Consider the following 25,944-nt stretch of genomic DNA (forward strand, 5'->3'; position numbering starts at 1 on the left):
GAAAAGTTAAGAGGGAAACAGACACAGACACAGAGGCCACAGCTTTTCTAGCTCACTTCCTTTTAGCTAAAAATGTTAAAGTTGCAGAGACACAAAAGGAAAGCTATTTTTGAGAAAATTTCATAGTGTTATAGGTCATAAAAAAGTTTCAACCTGGCTATTTTTGTTGGATTCCCCTTGAACACAGAGCCAAGTTTAAACACAAACTCAATCAATCTGGAGGCATCAGTATGGATAGTTCAAGTTCAGAGGAAAGCTCCTTGGCTTTTTAAGTACCTTGAGTCTGGGCACACAACCCCAGAGAGTTTAAACTTCTGTCCTAAGAGATCCAAACCACAAGAATGAACCTGGTGCAGCAGCCTTGTCAGTGTTTCCTGGCCCGGGTTTAGCCTCACCACGTTCCGCAGCGGAGCTGGCATGGAGCTGGTTGGAATGGCCTGAGTCCCTCCCTCTTTTATATTCATGTGAAAGTCACAGTTGAGTCACAAAGTGGGGCAGGTATGACTGCCAGATCACCCCACCCTTAGGTCAGAGAACAAAAATATAACCAGAATTGGAAGCAGAGAGTCCGAGTGAGATGGTTCTTTACTGGCATCCCCTTACCAGGCTGAGTTTGACATGAATAACTAAATCTTAGGCCCGGTTCCACTACTCAGAACCTCAGGAAAGTCACTTAACCACTCCCTGTCCCAGTTTACTTATATGTACATCAGAGGTTCACACCATTTGCTCCTAAGGGTCCCTCTTCCTCTCCAAACATCTAAGTCATATATAATTAGCAAGTCTTAAGAACTGATGTCCCTTCTGTCACAGGGCAGAGGCACAGAAGAATAGACTTTGTTTCCAGATGTATAAGCACACAGTCCTTCTAGGCCACCAATTATTAGGGTTACAAAAAGCTACTGTTACACGGACTATAAATATATTAGGAAGGAAAAGGAAAAGATTTCATTAATAAGTTTACTCATTTCAATATCAGTTTTTTAATGGAAAACTTTGGATTCTTATCACAAAACTTGATGGTAGTCTTTGGGAAGAGGCTGAAATAGGGCAGTGAGACTGTCCAAGATTGTACCAAGTTGTCATAATTTACAATTTTGATATGGACCACCCTCACTTAATGTGGTATTTTTCAAAATAAAACAAAAAAACCCCAAATCATGGAACTAGTGATTGGTCTGAAAGTGATAAGAACATAAAAAAAACCCCACAAAACCTCAGTTTCACCAAAGACCACTTAATGGTCTATAATAATTTTCATCATGTAATCTATGAATGAGGCAAGCTTTAGTTTGAGGCACAATGGCCAAACCCATTAAAATAAACCCTAGATCATACTCACTTCGTTGTTTTATAAGAGATTTAGCTTCCAATAGGATGCTCAGTGCTTTCTTAATGCTTTCTGAGCAGCAAAATTTCTAAAGTTCCTGGCTTCTGCTGTTTAAATGAAGATAAACTGCATTTTCCATGCAGTAGCAGTGCCACCTGCACTTCTTAAAAGATAAATTTAAGGGACCAGTATTTCAATTCAGGACATTTGATCAACATGGAGATGCTTTGATTTTGAGCACAAGATTTAGCTGTATCATTTGATTTTAATAATGGGCAGTGAAATTTGGACTATATCTCTCCAAACAGAAAAATATAGTAATTGTTTGAAATTCATCTGATTTGATTTCGTTAATGAATAATTATGTCATTGTTTGTCCTATAAAATTTTATTTACTACCAAATATTCTCATATGCATCAAAGCATCAAAGTATAATTTTAAATTTTCTATAAATCAACTGATTATATAACAATTTATCTCAACTATAGAAAATGTCATAAACATAAGGCTAACTCTGTGATTATTACACACATACACAGCACCCCCCCCCCCACACACACACAAATACTACCATGCTAGCCCTTTGTGAAACACAAGGTAGACACATTTGGTGGACTAATAAGTTGTTACAGGTGTTATAACTCCATATTCTTGTCCACTGAGCAAAGAAATTGTATGCTACAGATTGCAGATTTTTGTTTGAACAATATAAGTATGTGTAGTAAATTACAGAATCAGATCTATTCCTAGCTATATTAGATGACATTAACATAAAAAGAATGCATAACTGAATCCTAAAAACTTTTTATTTGCTTGTTTGTTTTCAAAGTGGGCCAAAGGAATGTGGTCTCATAAACACCAGAAAAACAGGCAGCATATTGTTTAAAATATTGTTCTGCTCAAAAATGTATACTCTAAAGGAAAGACTAAATTACAATTTTGAGAGGCACAATACCCAAATAAAATAATACAGTTTCAAAGCTTAGCATTATTTAATTGTGCTGCTTTCTAGCCAATAAAATTAGAAAACATTTTCTCATACCAATTTATTATATAATTTCACTGCTGTCCATTAACAACATAATACAGTACGTTGCAATTGTTACAACATGGCCAACTATAAATCCATTAATACCTAAAGTAATGTGATATAAAGGGTTCATATTGGCCTGATTATTCTATCTCAAACTAAAAGAGCTTGTTTGTATATTTACTTATAAGTTAGCTTTAAATATAAGAGAGCTAGATATTTAAGCAATGAAATATACCCATGGATATTCAAGTACTGTGTTTTATGATCATTTTGAGATGGATTCAAGATGGCTAATGCTGATGCTGTACAAAGCAATGTAACTAGGAATATTTCATTTAAAATTAAATTAATGTAGTTCAACTTAGGTGAACATCAGTGTAGTTAGCTAGCATAAAACGAAGACAGTGGACTGCCTGACACATAATGACTTTACCAATCAATTCAATTTTAAAAAACAGTCAAACCATTTTATTTGATGTCAGGTGAATAAAATAACAAAATACAGTTGGCCAATCAAATTTTTCATTTTGAAAGCAATAAGTTGTACAGGTGTACCATATTTTTCTTTTTTTAACTAATTTGAAGAAGGCTGGAAAGGACACAATTGGGATAAGCAATTGTCTGTAAGATAAGGGAGTCTGAGTCAACTTGGGTACAAATAATGGGAAGAAACAAGGAAGTAACTTTTCTTCCTGGTTCAGAAAGGCCTTCTAGAGGAAGGAAGCACGATCAAAGACTGGTATACAAGGAAAAGATTGTTCAATGCTAGAGAATATAAAAGTCAAGATCAAAGAAGGGGCCAAGATAGGGATGGAGCCCTGAGAAGGAGCAGAAATTGGCATAAAACTGCATGTTAAATGAGAAATATAGATATAATGGAAAATAAACTGCAAGAAAAATAGCAGGATATATTTGCATTTTCTAATCATCAGTGATTTTTTTTTTGCCAATACAAATTGAAAGGAAGGAGCAAAGAAAGAAAAGGAGAAAGGAAGGAAGGGAAAGACAGTGAGGGAGAAGAAAGGAAGAAAAGAAGAAAGTAAGAGGAAAGTCAAGCTGTGTGATCTTAGTTAAATTATTTTCTCTAAAAGGCCTATTAACATAACAAAAAGCAAAACATAAGAGTTGTCCCCTCTGGTGTATATTAATGAAAAACAAATTGTTTAAAACTTTCTTTAAAATCCACAATATAAATTTAACAACTGACTGAAAAAGGAAATCCTGAGCTCTGTCTTAACTTCCACAGAATTTCACTAAAATGTCTATGTAAAACGTATCACAGTTAAAAAGTATCACCACTCAAAGAGTTTACCTCTCTCGAACAGGAAAGACTAAGTTCAAAGATTACATTCACAGTGTTTCTCATAAAAAGTCAACTAATTGTGTTCATATTGTTTTGAAATTTTTAATTCACTATAGAATTGCTTCCAATAAGCATCCTGTATAAATTTTACAAGAAAACACCTATGGCCTTAGTTCAAAGTAATGGCAGGGGAGGGATTCAAACAAAATATTATGTTGAGGTAGAAAAACAAAACAGATTTTTTCCCTCTTCACCCACTTAGACAAAAGCTCATCTCCAGCTTAAAGGGAATGTAGCTGAGAATTTGCTTTCGTTCCTCATCTCCCTCTACCCCCACCTACTCACCCAAACTTTCTCACACCCTCTCCCATGATTTTGGCCCTTCGTGTGCCACTTCTTACTTTGTAGTTCTTTAACTGCTTTGGAATCAATTCCTGGGACTGATAATTTCTTGAGACACCAAAAGTTGCTTAGAATAATCTGAATTGAGATTTTCATGTGCTGTCCAGCATTTAATGATCTGACCTTCTACAGCTGATTCAGCTGATTGGCTGAAGCATTTGAGATACATAGTACTTCCATTGTGTGTCAGAGATGTTATATTTACAATTCCCTAGTTTATATATACAAATATTTCTATAATTATATAGAGAGAATACATATATGGAAAAAGAAGGATATACAGGACGTACATTAGGACATTTACATAACTGATACATAAAAGCTTGTCTTTGAGGTGTTGGGACATTACCCTGCCCAAGTGCAGTCCCTGGAACTTATGTTATCATATCTGAAACACAATAACTGCTCATTTAAATGTTACTTCTTAGTTATTCCCCATTACAAAAGAAACAAATCCCTCTAACTTTATTTGTAAGTTTCTTTTTTTTTTTTTTACATCTTTATTGGAGTATAATTGCTTTACATTGTTGTATAAGTTTCTTAAAGCCAGGAGCCCTGTAGTATTTTTTGTGTCTCTATACATAGTCCCCAGTACAATATTCTACATCCAATAGAAACTTAAGAGATACATAATAAATTAAATAAATAAATAAATCAGAATACTCTCCTAAATGAAAAGTAAAGGTTAAATTTGTATTGAGAGTAACAGTATTGAAGACAAAATGCCTAGAGAAGACTAACATTCAAATATGAGATTTTAAAGAATGGAATGAAAAGAGAGGGAAAAAAATCAGTGAAATGATCAAAATACTGCTCACACATAAGAAGGTCTAGATTGAGCAGATCAAGGCAATGGCATTAAGAAAGGCATAGGGAGAACTAAAGTAGAAAAAGAACAGACATATCTGAGAGAATCAGATATGACTCAAAGAGCGTAACAGCATCTTTACCTGATGTTTCAGAGACATAAGAGTTTATGACTGTTCCAGAATGTTATCTTTGGATAACTTTTACTAATGCATTACTAATAACTTACCTAAATGACTACTTTTAGCATTAAGGGATATGGTATTGACCTGGGGGTGGTGTTATCATCCACTGTAACTGTTATTTCAGATTCTTTATCTTAATCTGTCAAGAGGAAATTAAGCATTGAAAGGAATTCATTAACCAAAGTGATCAACTTGAATACTAAAATCCCCAAGTTGGTTTCATATGGTCAGTCTTATGGGGACATCAATGAATATTTTAAGTATCCACATATTGTCATGTATACATCTAAGCAAACGTTGTAACTATTTCATTTTAAAATCCAACAGTGCAACTCCATTTTTCAAAAGCATAACAATCCAGTCTGTTATCTAGTTGCTAGTAAAATTCCACAAAAAAAATGGGTGTCATAAGAAAACATGCAAAAATACACCAACAAGCATTTTTCTTCCTTTTCCCTTCTGATGTTTAGAAAATTTGCAAATCGATTTAAGCCATAAGTGGTAAAGGAATGAAATTATTCCTTCGGGTATGCTGTGCCAAGTTTCATTTCTGGTTGCATACTTATGACCAAGTTCAAGATCCTTGAAAAGAAATCCATAAAAGAGAAAATATCCCTTTAACCTCAGCAGAGCAACACAGTAGAGGCTGCTATGGGAGGAGAAAGGCTTCTGCCTTGAGATGGGTGTGCTCCTGGTGTTTGGTTTCCACTGAGAGGATGCCTGCTCTCTCAATGAATCTGAAGTAGCTACTAGGATGAGGTAATGGCTGTGCTGGTTTCACTGGGTCATGCTCTCTCAGCACATTTTTTCTCCTTTTCCTCCCTGAGAAGGTGCTGTAAACAAGTCATCCTGGGAGAGTTGCTACAGAGAATTAACAAATCCTAAATTTGAAATTCCTGAGAACACTGGCTCTACTTTTGATAGTCTAGACATAACTAGAAGCTGAAAGCAGCGTTGACAGAGTCACAAAGAAACAGGTTACTTGATGGGGGCAAGGGAAATGAAAAGAGGAGGGAAACAAAGAAAATGAAAATTCATGTATTTAAAATATTATTTTTTTAAAAAAAAGGAAGCTCAATTTTTAAATTGCTTAGATCTCCAGATGTATGTTAAGCAAATTTCTGCTTATGGGTAAAATAAAAACAACAACAAAAAGAATTTTGGAAATTAAATAACATTATAGCATATTGTGAAATACTAAAATTAAATAAAGCACGGACAGATAAACAGCATGTACCACTGATCCTAAAGGCACAATAGCTCTATCACATGCAAATCGTGATTCCAGATGTAAACCTACGATAACCAGATAAAATTACCAGGAAAGCAACGTAAAATCACACACACAAGCATGCACAGGCATATGGTGGTACACACCACATACATACACACGCAAATATAACACTTTTTAGTGAAAGACAAAAACGCCTTTCACCTTTCCTTGAGAAGGAAATGCTTTTGTGCATGAAGAGGGGGTGACTGAAATGCCCATGATTTTTTACAAATTCATAAAGATTTCTACCAAAATATGTAGACACCAATTGCCCAGTTAAATGGGTGTTTTGAGTCACATTCAAGTGAAAGGCTATAATCTTCCTCCTGGGCATTCTCAAGAGCTTTTATTTATTTAATCTATTTTCATTGCCAAAAAAATTATAATTGCCCACAGTGAAATGACAGGGTTACAGAGCTATGCTTTATACTAGGCTGGTACCTGCAGCTCAAGCATGGGACATTTTGCATAATGTGGCTCACATAAAAGGCTTTGTTCTCCATCGCCTCACTGAGGCTGCAAACCTCAATTTCAGTTAGCAGTCATTTCCTCTCCCAGACCGATCATTTTAAAATAAATTATATTTTTAACATTTAAGTTAGTACCTTACCGATATTCATTAATCCTTTCGCCTCACATCCAAAATTATATACCACCCAACAACATATATTTATTTGTTTTGCTCTACACATTTCATTCACACCATAATCCCAAACCTTCAAGGATAAATATTTAAAGATTCGTCTTTAAGTATCCACTCCCTTTTGCAACATTAGGTATATAGTGTATTATATATGCAAATGTGTTTATGTGTGTGTGTGTGTGTATGTGGTGTGTACCACCATACCCCTGTGCATGCTTGTGTGTGTGAGCTCATTTAAACAAAAACCCTTCACATCGAGTCAGTTTTAAAGGGTCTATGTGCTGGAAGCATTATGCTAAGGGCTTACAGCTGATGGCACACAGCAATTGTTACAAACGGGCTTGTTGCTAATAAAGCTTTTTTTATTTTCTGACAAAATCCTGAAACCCTGATGCTAGGCAGTAATAACATCCATTTCCAGTTTTCGAGGATTTTTTTCTGACCCCATGCGTTTTACTACCCCCTCCCCCCTACACACACCCAAACACACACAGGAGCCCCACTCCTGGCTCCTCTCACACACTCCTTTAAATTTCCATCCTTAAACAAAAGACGAGGTTGGGGAAGGAAGGCATCCAGCACTGCAGCCCCCAAAGCACCTTTTAAGAAGAAAAAGAAAATAGATGCACTGTATATGCTGCTTCCCACCCCCATCGTTTAAAAAGAGACTACGTGGACGCTCAGGCTCACCCAGACTCATTTCTTCGTGTCCCGCCCTCCAACAAGACCAGACATTAATTTTTCATTTTCCTAGAATTATAAATATTCATCAATCTTGCTCTTCCAAGCTGTTTCTGAGAGAATTACAGGGAAAATGATGTCAAATTGACAAGGCTTCTCTAACTTACTCATTCGTCAGTGTGCAGTTCTCTGCAGTTAGATGGACAAAACAAACAAACAAAAAACAAACAAACAAAAAAAACCCCCAGAAAACAAAAAACTTCTATCTCGAAATTCTTTCACAAGGATATCTCTCAAGACAGATATCCTAACCCGACGTAAATTCCCGGGCGTTTCAAAGTGGTACTTACCGAGGTCACACACCCTTCTACAAATCTAGAGCCCAGGTAGCAGCCCTGGTCCCCTGCTGCGTAGTAGTGACACCTAGAGAGGCCGGGCCTGAAGCTTCCGCCAGCTGGAAGACTGGACAGCTCGGCCAACCTGTGCCTGCTTCCCAGGCACAGAGGACGAGACAACCCCTCCCCATTCCCATTCCTTTCCTGGGCTCCTTCTCCTCCCTCTACGCGGTGGGCGAGGCAGGAGAAAGACAAGCACCCTATACAGAGGTGGGGACGGCTCTCTTACCTGGGCGCAGAAACTGGATGCACCCGCGGTCGTCGCTGCCACCGTTCAGGGACCTGAGGACCTAATGTCCTCCGGAGAAGGAGCAGAGCGGGGGACGGGGCAGGGGAAGAAGGAGAAAGAAAAGAAAGAAGCGGAGGGGAAGAAAAGAAAGAGAGGAGGAGGAGGAGGATGCTGTCGCCGCGGCGCCCGAGAGCCCGCGCAGCCGGAGCGCCCGGCCCAGTCTGAGCGTCGCCCTGGCCGCCGGCTCCCCGCGCGGCCGCCCCGCCCTCTGCAGGCCCCGCCTCCCTCCCCCCCACAAGCCCCGCCCGATCGGCGGCCGGGTCGGCGGCGGGGGAGGGGCGGGGGCGGGCACAGCCGCAGTGTCCCGGAGGGGAGCGCGACCGCCCCGCCTTTCGCCGCTGCCAGCCAGCCGCCAGGCGGGAACCGCGCGGGTGGCAGCCTCAGCGCGCCGGCCAAACCCGGGCCACCTTGGGCCTGGGACCATAGGGCCCTCTTTAGAGAATCCCCCCACCCTCACCGCCCACCTCCGCCACCAGAAGCCGTGTGAGACCAGCATCCTCGGGACAGAGGGACCTAGCGAACCTTCTTTTCTGACGTCCTTGGTAAACTCAGGGGAGTGTCAGCTTTAGTCTCTCAAGGAGGAGTTCCCCCATAGACGCCCCTCCTTTCCCTGCTCCATCTCTGTGAGATGGGGGTTCCGGTTACCCCTCAGTGGCGAGGGCTCACTGGCCTTGCCTCTGCAAACCTCCGGACGGTTGCTTCCAGAAAAGACAGGAAAATTGGGACGAGCATGAGGACAGAGAACAACGCTTGTCAATACTAAAGGAACAATGGTTGAGGGTTTAGAGAATTATTGGACCTCTTCCGTCACTAATCAGATTTGTTCATTCATTTATTCGTTCAACAAATGTGTATTAAATCTGCTATATGTCAGGCACTGTTCTAGGCACTATGGAAACATCAGTGAATAAAACAGGACGCCCCTCCCCCCAAAAAATCCCTGCCTTCTTGGATATTACATTCTAGATACCCAGGTGTATGATCCAGAGTCAATTCATTTCATCTAAATCTCATGTATGACTGTGTCAAATGAGGATTAAAAAATGTCATCCCTACCCCTATGGCATATTTAATATGAAGATATAATTAAATAATGAATAAGAAGAGTCTGTGAAGAATATGAAGCACAGAAAACGTTGACCTTGAAATGTCACCATTTAAAAGAATTACCTCTTAAATACTTTTGAAAGAGATGTGCCCAACTGAGAAAACAGATGATTGTTTACCATGGAATCTTCATAATCACAGAACATCACTTCATTGTAAGCAAGACAGGTAAGATGCAACTTAGAATTGTTTCAAGCTCTATATGGAGTACTAACAAGGTGTTTTTAAGGTTACGAAGATAATGGGGTATGGTCTGTGCAGTTTCAACAGTAGCTATAATTTGGTTTTGTCACTTAAATTAGCCATAGAATCATAAAACCATAGAACATTAGAGTTGATTTCTCAGACATTTGGTCCAATTCCCTCAATTTTCAGATTGAAAAAGAGACCTAATGATGGGACACTGTAAAGATTAGAAACCATAACAGAACAAAGTCTGAAACGCTGGTCTCCAAAATCATACCCCACGCTCTGAGTATTGTTTCCCTCTGTCCAGTTTCATCCCACATCCCAGTGCTCGAAGTGAGATTGGAAGTATCAGGGCATACCAAGTGACAGAGAGGTTGGAGGATTTAGGGCTCCTCCTCAGAAAGTGACCCAACTGAGAAGAAGGAGGTCTTAGGGGACTATGAAATGATATGGTTGGAAAGAAGGAGTAAGAATCCTGCTAGAGTGTTAGCAGTTGACATTCTTGACCTGGCACACAGCTACAGATGCTCATCGAGAGTATATCTTCAATCCTGTATAGTCCTATTATTGAGTATTTCTCAGTTCCTATTAGTTCTGTGCTATTTGACACAACAATAAAGTTCTAAGGTGGTGTTGCTCTTTCTGCCTTCCTTCATTTCAGGTAGAACTCCCCTGGGTCTGCATCAACTCTGAGTTTAAAGTAAAAAGATATTGTGTTCCAGCATTGAACACAATCCTGCCCAACCTCATTGTCTGCAAACCAAAATATTTCTTTGATTACTTTAGTTTTACTGTTAGTCTTGAAGTCAGGTATTGTCAGGTCCTACAGTCTTACTCTTCTTTTTCAAAATTCTTTTGAATCATCTAGTACTTTGCATTTTTACATAAGTTTTGGGGCCTTGTCAATTTCTATTAATACTGTTTTTAATTGGAATTGTGGTGAACTTATAAGTCAATTTTGGCAGAATTGCCATCTTAATAATATTGTCTTCTAATCCATGAGCATGGTATAGATCTTGATTTATTTAAGTCTTCTTGAGGTTGTTTTTTTTTTTAATTATTATTAACAGGTTTTATTTCTCAGAGCAGTTTTACATTTCAAAAAAAAAAGGAAAAATTGAACAGAAAGTAGAGTTTCCATTACAGGGATCCCCTGCTTTCTAAAAGTTCGCTTTATGCCACTTCTCTTTTACAAAAGACCTACATTAGTACGTGTTTTCACTAACTGAAAGAAATCAAAAAGGATTTTTGCTTTTACAAAAAAAAAAGACAAAAAAAAAGGCGAAAATAACATTCAATGTTTGTTTTGCAGCCAGCCGTTATGGAGGCAGACACACCCAAGAAGTGAAAGTGACACCGCCCAACTCCATCAAGCCCCCGTAGCTTTGAACTGTGTCTATGAGCATCTGTGCATCCATTAGCAAGGCGTGTCCTAAGGTAATTTCTTCTTCACTTTATGCCGTTCAGCTTACAAAAGGTCTTATAGAAACGTTGTACTTTCGGTTAGCAGGGGAACATGTGTCTTTCACAGAGCAAAAGTTTTTAATTTTAATGAAGTCCAACTTATCAACTGTTCTTTCATGAATCATGCTTTTAGTGTCATATTTAAAAACTCATTGTCAAACCCAAGATTTCTAGGATTTTCTCCTACATTATCTTACAAAGTTTAAGAACTTTGTGTTTTACATTTAGCTCTTAGTCCATTCAGTCTGCTATAATAAAAATACCATAAACTGAGTGGCTTATAAACAACACTTATTTTTCAGTTCTGGAGGCTGGGAAGTCCAGGAGCATGGTGTCAGCAGATTCAGTGTCTGGTGAGGGCCCATATCCTCATGAACAGAACCTTCTTTGGTGTCCTCACATGGTTAAAGGGGCAAGGGAGCTTTCTAGGGCCTCTTTTATAAAAGCACCAATCCCATTCATGAGGACTCCACCCTCATGACCTAAGCACCTCCCCAAACCCCACCTCCCAGTACCATCACATTGGGCATTAGGTTTCAGTGTATGAATTTTGGGGGGGATACAAATATTCAGCTTATAGCAAGGTCTATGATTCATTTTGAGTTAATTATTGTAAGGGGTGCAAGACCTAGATTCATTTTTTGCATGTGGATGTCCAGTTGTTCTAGCAATCTTTGTTGAAAAGATTATATTTTCTCCATTGATTTGCCTTTACTTCTTCATCAAAGATCAGTTGAATATATTTGTGTGAGTCTATTTTGGGGCTCTCTGTTGTGTTGCATTGGTCTATTTGCTCCTTCGCCAATACTATCCTGTCTTGATTACTGTAGCTTTATAATAAGCCTTGATGTCAGGTAATAATCAGTCCTCCAACTTTGTTCTTCAAACTTATATGGGCTGTTCTGGGTCTCTTTCCTTTTCATATAAACTTTTGGATAACCTGTCCATATGCACAAAGTAACTTGCTAGGATTTTGCTTGTGATTGCATTGAATCTATAGATCAAGTTGGTAAGAACTGATAACTTGACAATATTGAATCTTCCTACTCATTTATTTATATCTTCTTTGACTTCCTTAATGAGAGTTTTTTTAGTTTTTCTTATACAGATCTTACACATAATTTGCTAGATTTATACCTAAGTATTTTATTTTCTTGGTACTAATGTGAATGATACTATGTTTTTAATTTCAAATGTAAATTGCTCATTGCTGTATATAAGAAAGAAATTGACTTTTGTATATTAACCATGTATCCTGCAACCTAGTTATAAACTCTTATTAGTTCCAGGCAAATTTTTTTAGTCCATCCTTTGAAATTTTCTACATATACAAAGAGTTTTACACCTGCAAACAAAGAGTTTTATTTCTGCTGTCCTAATCTATATACCTTTTATTTGCTTTTATTGTCTTATTGCATTAACTAGGCCTTCCAGTATGATGTTGAACAGGAGAGATGAGAGATGAACAATTTTACCTTGTTCCCAGTCTTAGGGGGAAAGCATCTAATTTCTCACCATTAAATATGATGTTAGCTGTAGATTGTTTGTAGATGTTCATTATAAAGTTGAGGAAGTTCCCCTCTATTCTTAGTTTGCTGAGAGTTTTTCTCATGAATGGGAGTTTGATTTTATCAAATGATTTTCCTGCAACTATTGATAAGATCATATGACCTTTCTTTTTATCCTCTTGATGTGAGAGGTAAAATCGATTGATCTTTTAATGTTAAAACAGTATTGCATACCTGGAATAAATTCCACTTGGTCATGGTGTATAATTATTTTTATACATTGTGGGTTTAATTTGCTAATATTTTGTTGAAGAGTTTTGCATCTATGTTCATGAAAGATATTAGCTGTAGTTCTCCAGTTCTTGTAATTTCTTTGTCTGTTTTTAGTATTTAAAGTTATGCTGACCTTATAGAATGAGTTAGGAAGTGCTCCCTCTGCTTCTACTTTGTGGAACAGATTGAATAAAAATGTTGTCATTTGTTTAAATATTTGATAGAATTCACCAGTGATACCTTTTAAGCCTGTTGCTGTATGTTTTGGAAGATTATTAATTATTTATTCAATGTATTTAATAGATTTAAGCCTATTCAGATTGTTTCTCTTTGTGTGGGTTTTGATTGTGTCTTTCGAAGAATTGGTCCTTTTCATCTTTGTTATCAATATGTAAGCATAGAGTTGTTAGTAATATTCCTTTATTTCCTTCTAATGTCTGTGGGATCAGTAGTGATGGCACTCTTTCATTTCTTATAATAATTATAATAATTTATAATTTATATTTTCTCTCTTTTTCTTGATTGTATGGCTAAGGGTTTATCAATTTTATCGAACTTTTCAAAAACCAACTTTTGATTTTGTTGATTTTCTCAATTATTTTCCTGTTTTCATTGATTTCTGCACTGGTTTTTATGATTAATAATAATTTTATTATTAATATATGCATTTAATGCTATAAATTTTCCTCTAAGCACTGCTTCGACTGTTTCCCACAAATTTTGATAGGTTGTGTTTTCGTTTTCATTTACTTCAAAATATTTTTAAATTTCTCCCAAGGCTTTTCTTTGACCCATGAGTTATTTTGGTCTGTTGTTTAATCTACAAATATTTGGAAATTTTCCAAATATTTTTGGAGTGATCTGTTATAAATTTCTAGTTTAATTCCATTGTAGTCTGATAGCATAATTCTTATAGTGTCTACTCTTCCAAATTTGTTAACCTGTCTTATTGAATATTTATCTGCAATGTTTTGTTGTGTTTGTGGACAAGTTTCACATATATGTCTTTAAAATTATCTCTAAATTACTCATGTTTCCTGAAGCTATTGTAAATGGTACTGGTTTTTTATTTTAATTTCTAAGTATACATTGCTTGTACATAGAAATACACTTAATTTTTTAGAGGAATCTTGCATTCTATGAATTTTCTAAACTTGCTTGTAAGTTCAAGAAGCTGTTTGGTACATTTAGTAGGGTTTTCTATGTACATGATGATGTCTACAAAGAACTTTTTTTCTAAAATGTTTGCCTATTTTTTTTCTTCTTTTCTTGCTGCAACATCTAGATCCTCCAGTACAGTGTTAAACAGAACTGATGAGAGAGGATGTCTTTGCATTTTCTTCTGATCTTAGAGGGATAATTCACATTTTAAACTTTGCCTATCATGTTAGCTGTAAATTTCTTTACTTGCCTTTTATAAGATTGAGGAAGTTCCCTTCTATTACTATTCTGCTGAGAGTTTTTATCATAAATTTGTATTTGAATATTGTTAAATGTTTTATCTCTACTGAAATAAAAATATTGTTTTTTTCCATTATTATCCATTATTCTAAATGTATGATGAATTACATAAATTTTTGTATGCTAAACCAATGTAGAATACTGTCATAACTCTTGATTTGTCATTATATACATATATGTTATATATATGTTAGAATAGTTTTGTAAATATATCTCACAGGAATTTTGCATCTGTGTTCAAGAAGGATATTGGTCAGTAGTTTTCTTTTTCGTAAAATCTTTGCTTACTTTAATCAGGTATTGCTGGACTTCTAAAATAATTGGTGAGGTATTTTTTTCTTTTCTCCTCATATATATTTGGAAAAATATATATGTATATAATTAGTGTTATTTCTTCCTTAAATGTTTGATAAAATTTACCACTGAAGTGATATGAGTCTGAAGTTTTCTTTGTGGGAAAGTTTTTTATAACAAATTCAATTTTCTTAATAGATATAGTACTATTCAACTTTCCTGTTCTTTTTTTTTTTTTTAATATATTTATTTATTTATTTTTGGCTGCATCGGGTCTTCGTTGCTGCACACAGGCTTTCTCTAGCTGTGGCGAGCGGGGGCTATTCTTCATTGCGCTGCACAGGCTTCTCATTGCAGTGGCTTCTCTTGTTGTGGAGCATGGGCTCTAGGTGCGCCGGCTTCAGTAGTTGTGACACGCGGGCTCAGTAGTTGTGGCTCATGGGCTCTAGAGCACAAGCTCAGTAGTTGTAGCACAAGGGCTTCGTTGCTCTGCGGCATGTGAGATTTTCCCAGACCAGGGCTTGAACCCGTGTCCCCTGCATTGGCAGGCGGATTCTTAACCACTGCACCACCAGGGAAACCCCTCCTGTTTCTTCTTGATTCAGGGATAATTTGTGTCCTTTGAAGACTTTTCTCATTTTATGTAAATTATTGTCAAATTTTATTCGAGTTATTTATTATCCTTTTTTATCTGTAGGATCATTTTGTATCATTTAGTGATGCCCCTGCTTTTATTCTTGTTATTGGTAACATGTCTTCTATTTTTTATCTTTATAAGTCTACATAGAGCCTTATAAATTTTAATGATTTTCAGAGAGCTATCTTTTAGTTTCATTGCTTTTCTCAATCACTTTTCTCTTTTCTGTTTCATTTATTTCTGCACTTATCTTGATAATTTTCTTTCTTCTTCTTTCATTGTATTTAATTTGCTACTTTTTGTTAGCTTCCTAGGATAGAAGTTTATATCAATGAGTCTAGGCTTTCTTGTCTCCAAAAATAAGCATTAAAACTATAAACTTCTCTCTAGACACAGCATTACCTGCATTCCACAAATTTTGACATGTTATGTTTTCATTATCATTTAGTTCAAAATACATTGTGACTGTCTAATTTGCATATAGAAATGGATTTGAAAGATACTAATTGATAATCAATTTCTAATTTAATTCCATTGTGGTAGAAAACATACCTTGTATGATTTTAATTCTCTTAATGTTTTGAGGCTTGTTTTATGGCCAAGCATAGAGTCTATCTTGGTTAATAGTCTATGTGACCCTAAAAATGTGTATCAGAAGTTGACTCAAAATGGATCAGAGATGTAAATATAAGAGATAAAATTACAAAACTAGAATAAAACAAGAGAAAGATCTTTGTGACTTCAGATTAGGCAAAGAATTCTTAGGTAGGTCACCAAAACTGTGATACTAAATGAAAAAAAAATGATACAATGAAAATTAAAAGTTTTTACTCTTGAAAAGACTCCATTAAGAAAAAAAAAAAAAAAAAACAAGGACTGGGAGGAAATACTTCTAAATTGTTGTTGGAGGTGATCATCAAGAGGGCCTGATGGCCAATTGCCCATTGAGCTGGACCCAGGCAATCAGAGGCTTCTTACCCCCACCCCTATCCTTGGGATGTACTTTCTGCCCACCATTTGCACCATAGGATCCATTTTCAAGTATGAAGCCTTGAGAGAGCAATGTGTTGTTGAGACCATCTGGTTGGTATATGTGACTGAACCCAGTTAAGGCCTCTATATAAACTTTTAAGATTCTGGCAGGCAGGTGCCTAAGACAAGTCTTGCAGGTAAATTCCCTTGCTTATTAATCCTGCAACCTAACAATCTGGAGTAGTGTGCCTCTTTTTAGTCTGTCCCTCCATGTACAAGGGCCAATTTCAGATTTTGCCTGGGAAACTCTGAAGTTTACAAAACAACAATTATGTATCCTGTAAATGTTCTTGTGTATAAAAATTATAAAGAACTCTTCAGAACTCAATAATAAGAAGATAAACAGCCTATCTTACTCCCTCTAAAGAGTAAAAATTTGAATAGATACTTTACCACAAAATATATGGTAATGGCTACTAAGACATAAAAAGATGCTTAATATCATTAACCATTAGGAAAACGCAAATTCAAAACATGAAATACCAGTACATACACACTGGAAAGGATATAATCACAAAGACTGGAAATATGAAGTGTTGGTGTGGATGTGAAGAAACTGGAACTCTCATACAGTGCTGGTAAAAGTATAAAATTGTATACCCGTTTTGGAAAAGAGTTTGTCAGATTTTAAAAAATTTAATGTGCACTTATATATAACTGCGGTATTCCACTCTCAGCTATCTCCCCAAGAAAAATGAAAATGTGTCCACACAAAGATGTTTATCTTCATGATCATAGCAGCATAATTCATAATAGCTAAAAATTGGAAACCATCCGTATGTTCCTAAACTAGTGAATGCATAAACAAGTTGTGATATAGTTCTCCACTAGAATGCTACTACAGAATTAATGGCACAGAATACTGATACCTGCAACAATCAAGATAAACCTCAAGGACATTTTGCTAAGTTAAAGCAGCCAGACACATTTAGGTGTTTGCTTCATTTTGAGTTAATTTTTTACATGGTGTGTGGTACAGGTTCGACCAGTTGTATCAGTACCATTTCCTGAAAACCATTTCTTTGCCATTGAATTGTTTTTGGCATATCCTTTGAAAATCAATTGACCAAAAATATGAGGGTTTATTTCTGGAATCTCACTTCTGTTCCATTGATCTATATGTCCATCCTTATGCAAGCACTACACATTGTAATAAATTTTGAAATTGGGAAATATGAGTCTCAATGATACGGATTACATTAAATCTATAGATTAGTTTGGGAATATTGCTGTTATAACAATACTGTCTTCCAGTCCATGAACCCAGGATGTGTTTACATTTATTTAGGTTTTTATTAATTTTTCTGTGTTATTTTTAGTGTACAAGTCTTACACTTCTTTTTTTTTTTTTTTTTTTTTTGCCAAGACAATTCGGTGCAGGGTGGGAAGAGTAGCCTTTTTTTTTTTTTTTTCACACACACACACTGTATGTTATTTTTAGAAGAGATAAATAAACTGACACCAAGCATTGTAAATGGATGACCACAACAAAAGCAACAATGATTGCAATTACCAAACACGAAACACACTCATACTATGTCATAATATTGACATTCAGTCCAGTAATCCTCCACTGTAACAGGTCCTTTACTTTGCAGTGAAAATTGATTTGTATATTTTTTGCCTCTGAGTCCTTGTGGGATTTTTTTTTTTATTCAAACAGAAAGTCACAAAAATTATAATCATCCTCATCAGTTCATTCAGTCCCATGTAATTAATTTTTTTTTATCTTGATCTTTTGTTAGCACTTTTATGAATTCATCAGTTTTCCATTAGAGTTCTGAAAATGCTTATTCAGTCTGTTCAGCAGTATAGTCAGTTACCAGAAACCTGTACTTGTCAGAGTCTTTTCCATGAATTCCTTGAAGATGAAACCCTTTTATAGGAACATTTTTGCAAAAGCATCAGAGTACACCCAGAACTGTCTGTAAATAACAAAAGACTTAAAAATGACCACGGTTAAAGATTTGATGAAAGTTCATAATAATGCAATTGACAAGGAAATTTAGTTATTTCTGAGATATACATTTTAAAGTAATAACTAGAATTATGACTTATAACATTGTATCAAAACATGTAAGATTTTTAGAAATTTCATGTAATGTCTGAAACATTTATATTAACATATTTCCATACAAATAACCCAAAGAAAGTTTAGTGTTACTTGTTTTTTATTTGTTTGTTTTCTTATACTGCAGGTTCTTATTAGTCATCAATATTATACACATCAGTGTGTACATGTTAATCCCAATAGCCCAATTCAGCACACCAACATCCCCACCCCACCGCGGTTTTCCCCCCTTGGTGTCCATACGTTTGTTCTCTACATCTGTGTCTCAACTTCTGCCCTGCAAGCCGGTTCATCTGTACCATTTTTCTAGGTTCCACATAAATGTGTTAATATACAATATTCGTTTTTCTCTTTCTGACTTACTTCACTCCATATGACAGTCTCTAGGTCCATCCACATCTCAACAAATGACTCAATTTTGTTCCTTTTTATGGCTGAGTAGTATTCCATTGTATATATGTACCACATCTCCTTTATCCATTAGTCTGTCGATGGGCATTTAAGTTGCTTCCATGACCTGGCTATTGTAAATAGTGCTGCAATGAACATTGGGATGCATGTGTCTTTTTGAATTATGGTTTTCTCTGGGTATATGCCCAGTAGTGGGATTGCTGGACCATATGGTAATTCTAGTTTTAGATTTTAAGGAACCTCCATACTGTTCTCCATAGTGGCTGTATCAATTTACATTCCCACCAACAGTGCAAGGGGATTCCCTTTTCTCCAAACCCTCTCCAGCATTTGTTGTTTGTAGATTTTCTGATGATGCCCATTCTAACTGGTGTGAGGTGATACCTCATTGTAGTTTTGATTTGCATTGCTCTAATAATTAGTGATGTTGAGCAGCTTTTCATGTGCTTCTTGGACATCTGTATGTCTTCTTTGGAGAAATGTCTATTTAGGTCTTCTGCCCATTTTTGGATTGGGTTGTTTGTTTCTTTAATATTGAGCTGCATGAGCTGTTTATATATTTTGGAGATTAATCCTTTGTCCGTTGATTCGTTTGCAAATATTTTCTCCCATTCAGAGGGTTGTCTTTTCATCTTGTTTTTGGTTTCCTTTGCTGTGCAAAAGCTTTGAAGTTTCATTAGGTCCCATTTTTTTATTTTTGTTTTTATTTCCATTACTCTAGGAGGTGGATCAAAAAAGATCTTGCTGTGATTTATGTCAAAGAGTGTTCTTCCTATGTTTTCCTCTAAGAGTTTTATAGTGTCCAGTCTTACATTTAGGTCTCAAATCCATTTTGAGTTTATTTTTGTGTATGGTTTTAGGGAGTGTTCTAATTTCATTCTTTTACATGTAGATGTCCAGTTTTCCCAGCACCACTTACTGAAGAGGCTGTCTTTTCTCCATTGTATATCTTTGCCTCCTTTGTCATAGATTAGTTGACCATAGGTGCGTGGGTTTATCTCTGGGCTTTCTATCTTGTTCCATTGATCTATGTTTCTGTTTTTGTGCCAGTACCATATTGTCTTGATTACTGTAGCTTTGTAGTATAGTCTGAAGTCAGGAAGTCTGATTCCTCCAGCTCCGTTTTTTTCCCTCAAGACTGCTTTGGCTATTCGGGGTCTATTGTGTCTTCATACAAATTTTAAGATGATTTGTTCTAGTTCCGTAAAAACTGCCATTGGTAATTTGATAGGGATTGCCTTGAATCTGTAGATTGCTTTGGGTAGTATAGTCATTTTCACAATGTTGATTCTTCCAATCCAAGAACATGGTATATCTCTCCATCTGTTGCTATCATCTATAATTTCTTTCATCAGTGTCTTATAGTTTTCTGCATACAGGTCTTTTGTCTCCCTAGGTAGGTTTATTCCTAGGTATTTTATTCTTTTTGTTGCAATGGTAAATGGGAGTGTTTCCATAATTTCTCTTTCAGGTTTTTCATCATTAGTGTATAGGAATGCAAGAGATTTCTGTGCATTAATTTTGTATCCTGCAAATTTACCAAATTCATTGATTAGCTCTAGGAGTTTTCTGGTGGCATTTTTAGGATTCTCTATGTATAGTATCATGTCATCTGCAAACAGTGACAGTTTTATTTCTTCTTTTCCAATTTGTATTATTTCTTTTTATTTCTTTTTCTTCTCTGATTGCCGTGGCTAGGACTTCCAAAACTCTGTTGAATAATAGCGCTGAGAGTGGACATCCTTGTCTCGTTCCTGATCTTAGAGGAAATGCTTTCAGTGTTTCACCATTGAGAACGATGTTTACTGTGGGTTTGTCATATATGACCTTTATTACGTTGAGGGAGGTTCCCTCTATGCCCACTTTCTGGAGAGTTTTTATCATAAATGGGTGTTGCATTTTGTCAAAAGCTTTTTCTGCATCTACTGAGATGATCATATGGTTTTTCTTCTTCAATTTGTTAATATGGTGTATCACATTGATTGATTTGCATATATTGAAGAATCCTTGCATCCCTGGGATAAACCCCACTTGATCATGGTGTATGATCCTTTTAATGTGTTGTTGGATTCTGTTTGCTAGTAGTTTGTTGAGGATTTTTTCATCTATATTCATCAGTGATATTGGTCTGTAATTTTCTTTTTTTGTACTATCTTTGTCTGGTTTTGTATGAGGGTGGTGGTGGCCTCATAGAATGAGTTTGGGAGAGTTCCTTCCTCTGCTATTTTTTGGAAGAATTTGAGAAGGATGGGTGTTAGCTCTTCTCTAAATATTTGACAGAATTCACCTGTAAAGCCATCTGGTCCTGGACTTTTGTTTGTTGGACTTTTTTTAATCACAGTTTCAATTTCATTACTTGTGTTTGGTCTGTTCATACTTTCTGTTTCTTCCTGGTTCAGTCTTGGAAGGTTATACCTTTCTAAGAATTTGTCCATTTCTTCCAGGTTTTCCATTTTATTGGTATAGAGTTGCTTATAGTAGTCTGTTAGGATGCTTTGCATTTCTGCAGTGTCTGTTGTAACTTCTCCTTTTTCATTTCTAATTTTATTGATTTGAGTCCTCTCCCTCTTTTTCTTGATGAGTCTGGCTAATGGCTTATCAACTTTATTTATCTTCTCAAAGAACCAGCTTTTAATTTTATTGATCTTTGCTATTGTTTTCTTTGTTTGTATTTCATTTATTTCTGCTCTGATCTTTATGATTTCTTTCCTTCTGCTAACTTTGGGTTTTGTTTGTTCTTCTTTCTCTAGTTCCTTTAGGTGTAAGATTAGATTGTTTATTTGAGATGTTTGTTATTTCTTGAGGTAGGATGGTATTGCTATAAACTTCCCTCTTAGAACTGCTTTTGCTGCATCCCATAGGTTTTGGATCATTGTGTTTTCATTGTCATCTGTCTCTAGGTATTTTCTGATTTCCTCTTTGATTTCTTCAGTGATCTCTTGGTTGTTTAGTAACATATTGTTTAACCTCCATGTGTTTGTGCTTTTTACGTTTTTTTCCCTGTAATTCATTTCTAATCTCATAGCATTGTGGTCAGAAAAGATGCTTGATATGATTTCAGTTTTCTTAAGTTCACTGAGGCTTGATTTGTGACCCAAGATGTGATCTATCCTGGAGAATGTTCAGTGCGCACCTGAGAAGAAAGTGTAGTCTGCAGTTTTTGGATTGAATGTGCTATAAATATCAATTAAATCTATCTGGTCTATTGTGTCATTTAAAGCTTCTGTTTACTTATTTATTTTCACTTTGGATGATCGGTCCATTGGTGTAAGTGAGGTGTTAAAGTCCCCCACTATTATTGTGTTGCTGTCGATTTCCTCTTTTATAGCTGTTAGCAGTTGCCTTATGTATTGAGGTGCTCCTATGTTGGGTGCATATATATTTATAATTGTTATAGCTTCTTCTTGGATTGATCCCTTGATCATCATTTAGTGTCCTGCCTTGTCTCTTGTAACATTCTTTATTTTAAAGTCTATTTTATGTGATATGAGTATAGCTACTCCAGCTTTCTTTTGATTTCCATTTGCATGGAATATCTTTTTCCATCTCCTGACTTTCAGTCTGTATGTGTCCCTAGGTCTGAAGTGGGTCTCTTTTAGACAGCATATATATGGGTCTTGTTTTTGTATCCATTCAGCAAGCCTGTGTCTTTTGGTTGGAGCATTTAATCCATTCACATTTAAGGTAATTATCGATATGTATGTTCCTATAACAATTTTCTCAATTGTTTTGGGTTTGTTTTTGTAGATCCTGTTCTTCTCTTGTGTTTCCCCCTTAGAGAAGTTCCTTTAGCATTTGTTGTAGAGCTTGTTTGGTGGTGCTGAATTCTCTTAGCTTTTGCTTGTCTGTAAAGCTTTTGATTTCTCCATCGAATCTGAATGAGATCCTTGCTGGGTAGAGTAATCTTGGTTGTAAGTTCTTCCCTTTCATCACTTTAAGTATATCATGCCACTCCCTTCTGGCTTGTAGAGTTTCTCCTGAGAAATCAGCTGTTAACCTTATGGGAGTTCCCTTGTATGTTATTTGTCGTTTTTCCCTTGCTGCTTTCAATAATTTTTCTTTGTGTTTAATTTTTCCCAATTTGATTACTATGTGTCTCGGCATGTTTCTCCTTGGGTTTATCCTGTATGGGACTCACTGTGCTTCCTGGACTTGGGTGGCTATTTCCTTTCCCATGTTAGGGAAGTTTTCGACTATAATCTCTTCAAATATTCTCCCTGGTCCTTTCTCTCTCTCTTCTCCTCCTGGGACCCCTATAATGCGAATGTTGTTGCGTTTAATGTTGTCCCAGAGGTCTCTTAGGCTGTCTTCATTTCTTTTCATTCTTTTTTCTTTATTCTGTTCCGCAGCAGTGAATTCCCCTATCTTGTCTTCCAGGTCACTTTTCCGTTCTTCTCCCTCAGTTATTCTGCTATTGATTCCTTCTAGTGTAGTTTTCATTTCAGTTATTGTATTGTTCATCTCTGTTTGTTTGTTCTTTAATTCTTCTGGGTCTTTGTTAAACATTTCTTGCATCTTCTCGATCATGCCTCCATTCTTTTTCTGAGGTCCTGGATCATCTTCACTATCATTATTCTGAATTCTTTTTCTGGAAGGTTGCCTATCTCCACTTCATGTAGTTGGTTTTCTGGGGTTTTATCTTGTTCCTTCATCTGGTACATAGCCCTCTGCTTTTTCATCTTGTCTATCTTTCTGTGAATGTGGTTTTTGTTCCACAGGCTGCAGGACTGTAGTTCTTCTTGCTTCTCCTTACACTTCTTTTGTTAATTTTATTTCTAAGTATCTTATTCTTTTTGATATTATTACAAATGGAACTGTTTTCTTAATTATATTTTTGGATTGTTTGTTGATAATTTATAGAAATATAATGGATCTTGTTTTCTGCAGACTTGCTGAACTCATTTATTAGCTCTGATAGTTTTTTAAAAATTCCTGTGCTTTTCTATAATTAATACCATGTTATCTGCAGATAGATATAGTTTTGCTTCTTCCTTTTTAATATACATGCCATTATTTTTTCTTTTTGATTTCCCTGACTAGAAACTTCAGTACAATGCTGAATATCAGTGAAAGCATATATCCTTTTCATGTTCCTAATTTTAGAAGTAAATATTTCAGTCTTTCACTAGTAAGTGTGATGTTAGCTGTGGGTTTTTCATGGATATCCTTTATCAGGTTCAGAAAATTCACATCTGTTCTTGGTTTGTTGAGTATTTTTTTTTTAATTTTATTTATTTATTTATTTATTTATTTTTATTTTTTGGCTGTGTTGGGTCTACATTTCTGTGCGAGGGTTTTCTCTAGTTGTGGCAAGTGGGGGCCACTCTTCATCGTGGTGCGTGGGCCTCTCACTATCGTGGCCTCTCTCGTTGCAGAGTGCAAGCTCCAGATGCGCAGGCTCAGTAGCTGTGGCTCACGGGCCCATTTGCTCCACGGCATGTGGGATCTTCCCAGACCAGGGCTCAAACCCGTGTCCCCTGCATTGGCATGCAGATTCTCAACCACTGTGCCACCAGTGAAGCCCTGTTGAATATTTTTATCATGAAAGAGTATTGGGTTTTGTCAATTGCTTTTTCTGCAGCAATTGAGATGATCATGTGGTTGTTGTCCTTTATCATATTAAAATGGTTTATTATATTGTTTTATTTTTATATGTTGAACCAATCTTGAATTTTCTGAGATTAATCACATGATCCTAGTGTATAATCCTTTTTTTATGTTTTTGGACTTGAATTGTTAGAAGTTTGTAGAGGATTTTATTTACATATTCATATTTCAGACTTTTTGTATCTGACTATAAAATGTTTCTCATATAGACAGCATATATTTGAAACAATTTTTAAAATTAATTTTGCCAATATCTGCATTGTAAAAATTCATTATATTTAATATCATTACTGATAATTATAATTTACATTTACATTACTGATCATTTACATTTGTGATGCATCTAGAAGTTCCATTGTTTTTGACTCTTCCATTTTTCTCTTCATTGTGTTCATGTTTTCCTTTAAATATTTGAACATTAACATTTTTGCCTTTTTAAGACCCATTCATTCCTAGTTTCATCATCTCTCTTATCTCTGCTTTCCTTTACTTTTGAGTGATATTTCTCTTGGCTATAAGTCCTATTTTCTTGCTTCTTAGCCTATCTGGTAATTTTTTTTTTTTTTGGCTGCACCATGCAGCATTCGGGATCTTAGTTCCCTAACCAGGGATCAAACTCATGCCCCCTGCATTGGGAGTGTGGAGTCTTAGCCACTCTGGACATTTATTTCTAATATAAGCAATTAAATTGAAATCCTCTCTAAATATTACTTTAGTTGCATCTCACCATTTTTTATGTTGCATTTTAATTATCTTTAGGTTTAAAGTATTTTCTAATTTCTTTTGTGATTATAATTGTCATTTAAATTCAAAATACTGTGTTGTTTAGTATCCTATATATCTTAGTTTATTGATTTCTAATTTATTTACACTGTAGTCAGAGAGCATATTCTGAAGGACATTCTTCAGCCTGGCTGTCCCCAACATAAGGTTGTAAGGCATTTTTCCATGTTAATTTCCAGAAGTCTTTTGATTAAGTTTTATATGTAGATGTACAGTATACCTAAAATTAATGCTGATGGCATGATATAAAATTCCTTTTTTAAACCATGTATTTCCTATTCACTAAGCACCATTTATTGAAAGCACTTTCCCTTTTCAAATGATCTGAGTATCACTTTCCCCATATTTCAAGGATCTAATATCTGTGATTCTGTTCCTGTATTCTCTATTTTATTCTGTTGGTCTGTTTATCTAGTCTTGTGACAAGAGCACACTATCTTAATTACTATAGCTTTATTTTAAGTTTTGATAATTCATAGAGTATACACTCAAAATGGTTCTTCTTTAAAATTGTATGTTTTACCCTTGAACCTATACATATTCATATACATTTTGGAATTAGTAAACTAAATTATATATTACATTGAATTTATAGATCATTTTAGGAAAACTCAACAACTTCAACTAGGTCTTATTTGATACATTTCAATAATTTTGTATAGTTTTATGTGAAGAGATATTGCATATCTTGCATGAGGTAATTTGTAGGCATTGATGTTTTCCTCATGTAAATGGTATAATTTTTTTAAATTTTGTTTTCTAATA

General features: G+C 35.8%; 1 protein-coding gene and 1 long non-coding RNA gene across 44 annotated transcripts in view; one reads left to right on the top strand and one right to left on the bottom strand.

Annotated features, from left to right (window-relative positions):
- Positions 1–8,529, bottom strand: part of MAP2 (microtubule associated protein 2) — a 277,616-nt gene extending 269,087 nt beyond the window's left edge. For 13 of the 43 annotated variants that reach the window (XM_082396346.1, XM_082396347.1, XM_082396326.1 and 10 more), the window contains exon 1: positions 8,283–8,528. The gene's annotated coding sequence lies outside the window, so the exon portion shown is untranslated. Of the gene's footprint in view, positions 1–8,282 lie in introns of all 43 variants that reach the window. The other 30 variants (XM_082396351.1, XM_082396311.1, XM_082396352.1 and 27 more) reach the window with 10 other exon arrangements.
- Positions 8,530–8,676: 147 nt separating this feature from the next.
- On the top strand, positions 8,677–17,719 carry LOC309630758. The gene is made up of 2 exons (XR_014245921.1): positions 8,677–9,617; positions 10,951–17,719. It is a non-coding gene; the product is annotated as an uncharacterized lncRNA (long non-coding RNA).
- Positions 17,720–25,944: the final 8,225 nt, after the last annotated feature.

The sequence above is a fragment of the Balaenoptera borealis genome, assembly GCF_965194805.1.
Source record: "Balaenoptera borealis genome assembly, chromosome: 6".
Taxonomy (NCBI): Eukaryota; Metazoa; Chordata; class Mammalia; order Artiodactyla; family Balaenopteridae; genus Balaenoptera; species Balaenoptera borealis.